General features: G+C 43.5%; 1 pseudogene; it reads left to right on the top strand.

Moving 5' to 3' along the window:
* Positions 1–2,280: 2,280 nt before the first annotated feature.
* On the top strand, positions 2,281–8,433 carry LOC140895998 (gamma-crystallin 2-like; annotated as a pseudogene).
* Positions 8,434–8,695: the final 262 nt, after the last annotated feature.

Genomic DNA, 8,695 nt, shown 5'->3' with positions numbered 1-8,695 from the left:
AATTCGCAAATCCAGAAGCCTTTCTTCACCTTAAACTTTCTTGTCCATTCATTCAGCACCCGGACAGCCTCTTGTCCGAAGAGTAACATACAAAGAGAGATGTTGAATGGCCACTTGATGATCTGTCCACGCCTTCACAAATTAAATGTGCAGGCCTGATCAGGCCCTGCCTTTGGAAGGATGATTCCTCAAGCTGTCCTCACCCATTTAAAACAGAAAATCTATCTCCTTCACATTGCAGATCGCTATTCATCCTTTGTTTCCTCCCCCGGTTACACAGTGCTATGGGATATCTCATTGTCCTGGATCTGTGAGCTTTCCTTGCAAAGAAAAATAGGAATTTATCTCAACTTACCTGGAAATTTCCTTTCTTCGAGCAGGAAAGTCTGCAGATCCATCCCATCTGGCACAAATATTACTATTCTGAGGGAAGGATTACAGTACTGCATCTTTACTCCTTTCTCTCTTTGGTACACAGTATATCTCTGTCTGCTGGTAGGAACGTGTTTGTGTGTATTTTTGGCTATGGTCACTAACCTGTTGGTTAATGGTTCAAGGAATTAGGTTAATCACAGAATCATAGAATCATAGATTTTAAGGTTAGAAGGGACCATTATGATCATCTAGTCTGACCTCCTGCACAACGCAGGCCACAGAATCTCACCCACCAACTCCTGTAACAAACCCCTAACTTATGTCTGATCTATTGAAGGTTAATGAAGTAGCTTTGGAAGTATCACAAACTAGTTGAATCTCCAGAGGTGTGGTCATACCCTCTCTACTTTGACTGACTAGTCTGGTTCTGCCTCACAGGAGCTGCCAGCAAGGGAAGACGCATTTTCATGGATCTGTGGGTTTTCCCTGATAGAAGAATGGAATAATACATTTTCCTAATCTCACAAAATCATGTATAAGGAACAATACACACACACACAGAGCACTGGTTTTACTCTGCTCACAGTCAGGTTTTAAATCAGGGAATCTGGCAATTCTAGAAAACAAAAAATTCCCCCTAATTTTTCATACCTTCCCGGAGAATTTATTAAATTTATTTCTCTGGCCAAACAAATGAGCCTGGAAATAAATATCTGCATCCTGCTCTGGGAGCTTGAGAATGGTCTGATACTCTTGGGAATAGTTTTCAATCTCTCTCTCTATGTGGAGAGAGAGAGAAATGTGGGCTCCCTAGAAATTTTTTTGTCTTAACTAGCTCATAAATTCTTCACCATAACCTTGATCGTTTATAACAGCTGCTTCACTTTTCTCAACAGGTATAGTAGTGGTATTAGCATGATGCAAAAGTTAAAAATGACAGAAAGAACGAGGTGTACTTGTGGCATCTTAGAGACTAACAAATTTATTTGAGCATAAGCTTTCGTGGGCTAAAGCCCACTTCATCAGATTCATGCAGTGGAAAATACAGTAGGAAGATATATATATATTTACAGAGAACATGAAAAAATGGGGGTTGCCATACCAACTCTTAACGAGACCAATCGATTAAGGTGGGCTATTATCAGCAGGAGAAAAGACAGACGTTCACTCCCTAATTATACTAATCACATTTCAGGCCTTTTTAACGTCATAGTGAATATTTTGCTAATAATCAAGTCATTAGACATGGATCTAAACCAAAACCCCAGATTTAAATACCCCAGGCTTTGGGGGCCTTTTGAAATCTGCAGCGAACCTCAATCAGAATTTTGAAAGTCTGTATTATCAAAACCCTTGATCCAAACACTCCTGAGCTTCGGAATCTGTGAGGCCCAGATATGAACTGTCTCTACATACAAAATAAGCTTTGCTTAGCCAGAAACTTACTGCCCTAATGTGTTTACTGTGTGAATTATGGTGTATCTAAAATATATCTTGGAATGGGTTCTAATCTACTGTGCCTTGTAACCATCACTGAGGGTTTTTTCACCTTTGTCTGCTATTGCTCTGTCTTAAATTCTTACCCTTTCACAACCCTCTCTGTTTCTCTCTCTTAACTCCACTTGCTGACCAACCCATTCCATCTATAGCAGGATTACCGAGCTCCAGATACACAATGAGTATTCAAAAGGCACAAAGAACTAGAAAACCTGTCTGTGGCAAACAGAAAGAAGCAGATTGTGGAAGCGCGTATGAATGAACCTGAGCTCCCAGTGAAAAGCAGTGACCAAAGCCAAATGACAATACAATATGCAGACGAAGGACTTCCAGTTTGGGTATTTAAGCTGCATTAAGCTATCAGTGCAGTAACTGCAGAAGAGAAAGTCAGTCAGGTGATTTGTCAGGATGGCAAAGGTAATTTTTTATTATACTTCCATTCCCTTCCCACCACGCACACATACACTTTTTAAAGCCCCTTTTGGTAGCTGATGATTGTTTTCCGCCCCACGCACACATCTTATTACTATATTCCTCATCTTTCAGATCCACAGCTGGTGTTAATCAGGGCAGCTCTGCTGAAGTCAACAGAACTATACCAATTGAGACCAGCTGAGGATCTGGTCCTGACTTTTAAGGAGGAACTCTTCCGTCCCACCTATATCAGCTGCTACTTTCTTGCTATGCCCCATCAGGAGAGAAAGGGAAAGACACACACACACAGAAAACTCCCACTGGAGTTACCCAACACTGATACTATCCTGTCAATCAACCAGCCAAGGATTGTTATTAATACACAGTAATGTGCTCTGTTCCTTTCTCAAGTGGCTCACCTACAGTGCCTAATTGCAATGAAAGAGGTGCTGGTGCTCAACAATTAGGCGCTGGAGCTCAAGCAATTTTTTTACATTCATAACTGATGCAGCAAGCCCAGAGGTGCCGGGACTACGAACTGCCAAGCCTCGAGGTGCCGAGGCTCACCCCTGGCAAGCCTTGGCACAAATTAAGCACTGGTCACCTGTTCTCTACCTGCCTCCACTGACATGGAGGGACCATACTTGAAGCCATGTCCAATATTATAGCTATCTACCCAACCAATGACCCTTCTTCACAGTGAGCAATATCAACACGAGCTGAACCAAAGCAAGGCACTACACCAGCTAACACCATAATGGTCCAACCCACACAGAATTCTCTGTAACACAGCTCTGATGGTCTATTCCCTCTCTCTAGATCATCTTCTGTGAGGACAAGAACTTCCAGGGCCACTCCGATGAAAGCACCAGTGACTGTCCTGATCTGCAGTTCCAGCTGAGCCACTGTAATTCCATCCGGGTAGAAAGTGGCTGCTTCATGATCTATGAACAACCCAATTACATGGGACAGCAGTACTTTCTCAATAAGGGTGAATATTCTGACTTCCAGCAATGGATGGGCCTCAGTGATTCCATCAAGTCCTGCCGTGTTATCGCATCAGTAAGTCAGCTGTCATTTATTTCAAACAGTAGTAATTCTATCAGAGAATTAGGCACGATCTCAAACTAATACATTACAGAGTGCAATACAATCTGTATGTGGGCCTGGCTTTCCTGAAGGAAGCCAGTTGTGAGGATGCTCCTGGTATAAACCAATTACAGCGTACCTGAGCAATAAATTGAACAGGGCTGTTGGCCACCTGTGAGTCTTCAGCAGTGCATAATAGTTTTGTGTAGCTAGAGGAAAGAAAGAAGTGTGGGTGACACTGGGTTCCAAGTGACTACATGTGCATTGGTTGACTGGAACCCACCCTCATGAACATTCGTTCTGAATGGCTGTGGGTTCTACCTCTGCTCCCTTCCTGGTCCCCAGTGCGCGGGATTGAAGATGGAGAGAGGGGATCAGGGAGCATTCCTGAGAGAAGAAGGGGGTGTATTGAAGTATACTGTGCTCCTGTTATTCTCTGTTCCCATGACCCATGGGGTATAAATTACAGCCCTGGGGCTGCTCTAACTTACACCAGGCCAGACCCTAGAGAACCCCCTTATAAGAGTATTGAAAAGGTGACTTAAAACGCAAGGATGGGCTCACTAAGAACTGAGGACGTGGGGCAAGATGGAGCCTTTGGGTTCAGCCCATGTAAGGGACAGTACATAGCTGCACCACCCAAGAAGTACCTTTCCTGCTTCCTCCTAGCTAGAGTTGGGGTTCACTTAGTACCCCCCTTTTGGGGATGGAGTTTATTCCCCTCAGGCCTGTCCAGTTCTGCTGCTCAGTATGCGGTAGGGGGCAGAGCCAAGACAGTCCTTTCCCCTGAGCTCCAGTCTAAGAGGATCATACCAGCCCTTATCCCCTTTTGCAGCTTAGGGAACAATCAAGCCCTTCTTACCAGGTGTATTGCTCTGCATTTGCTGCAGTGGGACCATGCACAGCAGCAAGTGCTATGCCCGGGAGTGTTTGCAGGACTAGTCCCTTATAATAAAAGATGCCAAACAGGGGAGACTTCTCAGGACCTCAGATTCTGTTTTAGGACTCAACCTCATCAGAACAGAACTAAAAGTAACAACACAAGAGCAGTGTGCCTAACCCACAGGGCTGTTGTCCCCGGATTCCCAGTCAGATGGGGTTCTGTCCTGCCACCATTGAATTCAGTGACCAAGCTCCATTGAAGTCAATGAGGCAGGATCAAGACCAGAGCAAGAAGCTGGAGGGAGTCCAGAGGTGTGCAATAAAAATGATCCAGGAGCAGGATGGATTAATATATAAGGAAAACTGCAAAGAGCTACTTACGCTGAGTGAAGCAACTGCTAAGGGTAAGGGGCATATAAGAACACTGTACAAATATTAGAAATATCAGGTGGGGAGAGTTTTGGTGGTAGAAGGGGGATATAACTAGGGGTGACAGGATGGAGATGAATTTCCACCGAGTAGCAGGATAACTTCCTAGCAGGGGGTTGTATTAGGATCTCTACACAAACAAGTTGTGCTGCTTTAACTATCCCGGCTGACTGTGGGGATCTACTGCTCCTACACCCACACCACACACAGACTGAGCAGAAGGGATCTTGTAGGAATGCTGGGTCTGTCACTGCCCGTTAGTTCACAACAAAGTTTTAGGCCTGGGACAGCTTGTTTAAATAGATCAATACTGTCCCCTCTCTAGTGACAGCAGGGACTGAACTCAGAACCTTCACCACTAAGAGAATGACCCTCTACCGCTTGAACTAAAGGAGCAACTCCATTAGATAACAGTGAGAGTAGCTTTGGGGGCAAACATGTAGTGTGCAGCAATCTGGGGTATGAATGTACAGCGCCCAGCCTTTCCCATGCTAACTGGTGATGTGGCACCTCCTGCTGCATGCTGGCAAATCCCTAACATGCACTGCGGTACAGTGGCTTGGACCACCACTGTACCAATGGGAACTTTTAGTGTGAGGTAGCAGGGTCCACACAGTCAGTTAGTGCCCAGCATGCTAAAGCACTATGGATTTGCAGCCCGGCTTGCCGCACAGTAAGTGTTCACGTAAACAAGCCCTTCCTCTCTGATGTGGATCAGCTAATTGAAGCGGGAACAACACACACTGACCTTGTGGGTGGCACATCTTATTCAGGCTTGTATAAAGGTGTCTCCCTTTAAAGGTTACATGCAAACCAAGGGGGAATGGGTTTGTGCCCTTTTTTGCTACTTTGTGGTCCATAAAGGAGCCCTCAAGGTTTTTTAAAGGTTTTTTTTCCCTTGCCTTCCCCCCGCCCCTCAGAAATATCGGGACAGTTGAGTCTTGTTTCATTTTTCACCATTCCTTGGGTGACTCAGAAATGTGGGTTGGGAGCTTTCTCGCCCTTAACTGAAGAGATGTAGGAGCTGAATTCCTAACAAAGCGAGCTTTTTTCCCATTGTAGTTAAATAGACATTAATGAAAAATAAACAAATCAAAGGGCTGGATTTTCCACTGGGATACACTGGATGGCCCAAAGTCTTTCAAATAGTCTTAATAAAAATAATCACTTCTGTCATCAATTATAAGCAAGTCCCACTTCCTTTGTAGCTGTGGTATTATACTCCATGAGGTCTTTCAGAGTGAATAAGAGCTGGGTTTTTTTGAATCTTTAAACTATATTTTTATTGTATTTGAACAATAATGTCATCAATAGAATATCGGCAACGCAAAAGATTGTTAAAGATCAATCCATATCAGCAGAATTTATCTAGTGAAGGAGAAGTCCAGAGTATCACTGCTTTCCTATACAAAATTCATTGAGAGGTAAATCAAACACTTACACTCTCAGAAGCCAACTGCTAAAGCTGTGTCAATAAAACAGAGGTTAATTTCCTGTACAAGTGCCTGAGTTTATTTCTCAGACACACGGCAAATAGGAGCACACAGAAAAGAGGTTACACATTTTTGAAGGAAGGTTTCTTATAGAATGATAGAACTGGAAGGGATCTCAAAGGTCATCTAGTCCAGTCCCCTGTAGGAATTAACAAAAAGAAAAGGAGTACTAGTGGCACCTTAGAGACTAACCAATTTATCTGAGCATAAGCTTTCGTGAGCTACAGCTCACTTCATCGGATGCATTCAGTGGAAAATAAAGTGAGATTTATATACACACAGAACATGAAAAAATGGGTGTTATCCTTACAGTGTGTATGATAACACCCATTTTTTCATGTTCTGGGTGCATATAAATCTCCTCACTTTATTTTCCACTGAATGCATCCGATGAAGTGAGCTGTAGCTCACGAAAGCTTATGCTCAGATAAATTGGTTAGTCTCTAAGGTGCCACAAGTACTCCTTTTCTTTTTGCAAATACAGACTAACACGGCTGCTACTCTGAAACCTGTAGGAATTAAGGCTCTAAAAATTTAATTGGGTTCCTCTCCTTAGAGCAAAGATTATATATCTTTGCGAGAGAGATGGAATGAAGGCCTGAAATCCTTAAGGCTGTGACTCCCGCTATTCTATAATGGACTATTTTATGGGACGTACTTTACTCCAAACTTGGGCCCTGATTCAGTAAACCATTTAAGCACATTCCTAAATTCATCCCTATGGAGCAAAGCACTTAAGCACTTATGTGATTTTAACACAGTGTGGTCTCATGGATAAAGCACTAGATTGGGGCTCAGTACCCCTGGGTTTCATTCCCAGCCCTGTCACTACCTTCAGGGTGATGTCAGTTTATAGCCTTTGTCTGTTAGATTAAAGAGCCCTTGAATATCAGATATCACCTGTCTGTGTATAGTTACATATCTACCTTGACCAAGACAATTTTAACCTTTGATGAGATAAAAGGGCAGAGTACCTTAAGTCTCCCATTGCAAGGTGTGTTTTTCAGACCTTGAATCATTCTTGCATGCCTAGGTTATCCCTTGCAACACGCTTAAGTTGCATTTCCATTTTACAGATGGATAAAGTGAGGCTCAGTGAGGTCTCAGTATTTTCCTAGGATCTAGTGGATTAACCATAGCTCACAGTCAGGACTTGTGCATTCTAATTCCAGTTTTGACACTCATTTGTTCTGTGACCTGGGATCCAGCACCCTCACCATTTGCTTTCATTTCCGGTTGGAAGTTCACCTATGCCATTTTTTTTTTTTAAGCAAAAGGAGCTTTTCAATTTCACAGACATTCCGACAGCGGAAAATGTTGCATGCAAAAATTAATCTCCATTTTTCCTATTCATTTCATGGAAGTTTCACAAATTCAGATTCAGCTGGGGGAAAAAATGTGTTTGATGGCTCTTTCCCCCATCTGTCATATTTAGACATCTCTCGTGCTTCAGTTACTTTCCTCTTTTATCACCTTAATAATAGTAATAAGAGCACTTAACTCTTACATGGTGCGTCACAGCCGTATACCTCAATGTGCTTTACCAAGGAGGGTTTCACCATTTCCATTTTCCAGGTGGGGAAACCGAGGCACGGAGCGTGACTTCTCCTAAACCACTCAGGAGGTCAGTCGCAGAACTGAGAAAAGAAGCCAGGTTTTCTGCCTCCCATTCAAGTGTCCTACCCATTGGGCCAGACTGCTTTTGACTTAAATTCTTCTTTTGACGGATATTTCCTTACCAAGACTCTAGACCCTGATCCAAAGCTCATTGAAACCAATGGGAGTCTCTTTATTTATATCAATGGGCTTTTGGATCAGGTCTGCATAGCTTCCAAGTATCAGGAAAGGTCCAGGCACCCTTTTTTATTTTCTTTCTTCTCTTTTTGCCACTGCAGCAGAAGGGCTCCAAGATAAAGATTTATGAGAGAGAAGCTCTAAGAGGACAAATGATGGAGTGTGCAGGAGATAGCAGCGAAGTCCACGATTGCTTCCAATACCACCACGTCAGCTCCTGTAATGTACTCGAGAGGCACTGGCAGAGCCACAATGCAGATGGCAGTAGCGCGTGCTGGAACCCGGGGAGTACAGACAACTCACCGAGCGGGGAGCCCTGAACAGCTGACTCGGCTCTTTCTCACCCCACAGAGACTTTCACTTCAGACATTATCCGAGTTCTTGCCATTCTGCTTCAATGGAAAAACAAACCCAGCATGCTGGCATTTCAGCAGCGGTTCTAGTCTGGGTGGGTGTCTAGCAAGGTTTGTTTCCTTTTAAGATGACTATTAAACTCAATGTCAAATGGTACAAGGGTTATGAAGAGTGAGCACTCATAAGGAATATCTGTATATTTAAACCCTGTGCATTTATTACATTGAAAACATGCCTGTGACAGATCCTACAGATGGCCTAGAATGGGAGATAACTTGTCACACAGAGGACTACAGACTAGATCCTGCAATGTGCTAAGCGCTGTGGCCCCAATCCAGCAAAGCACTTAACCACATGCTTAAGTCCCA

The sequence above is a fragment of the Lepidochelys kempii genome, chromosome 11 (assembly GCF_965140285.1).
Source record: "Lepidochelys kempii isolate rLepKem1 chromosome 11, rLepKem1.hap1, whole genome shotgun sequence".
In the NCBI taxonomy this organism is placed as follows: Eukaryota; Metazoa; Chordata; order Testudines; family Cheloniidae; genus Lepidochelys; species Lepidochelys kempii.
The sequence above is the reverse complement of the archived record's forward strand: the minus strand, read 5'-3'. Positions and strand labels throughout refer to the sequence as shown.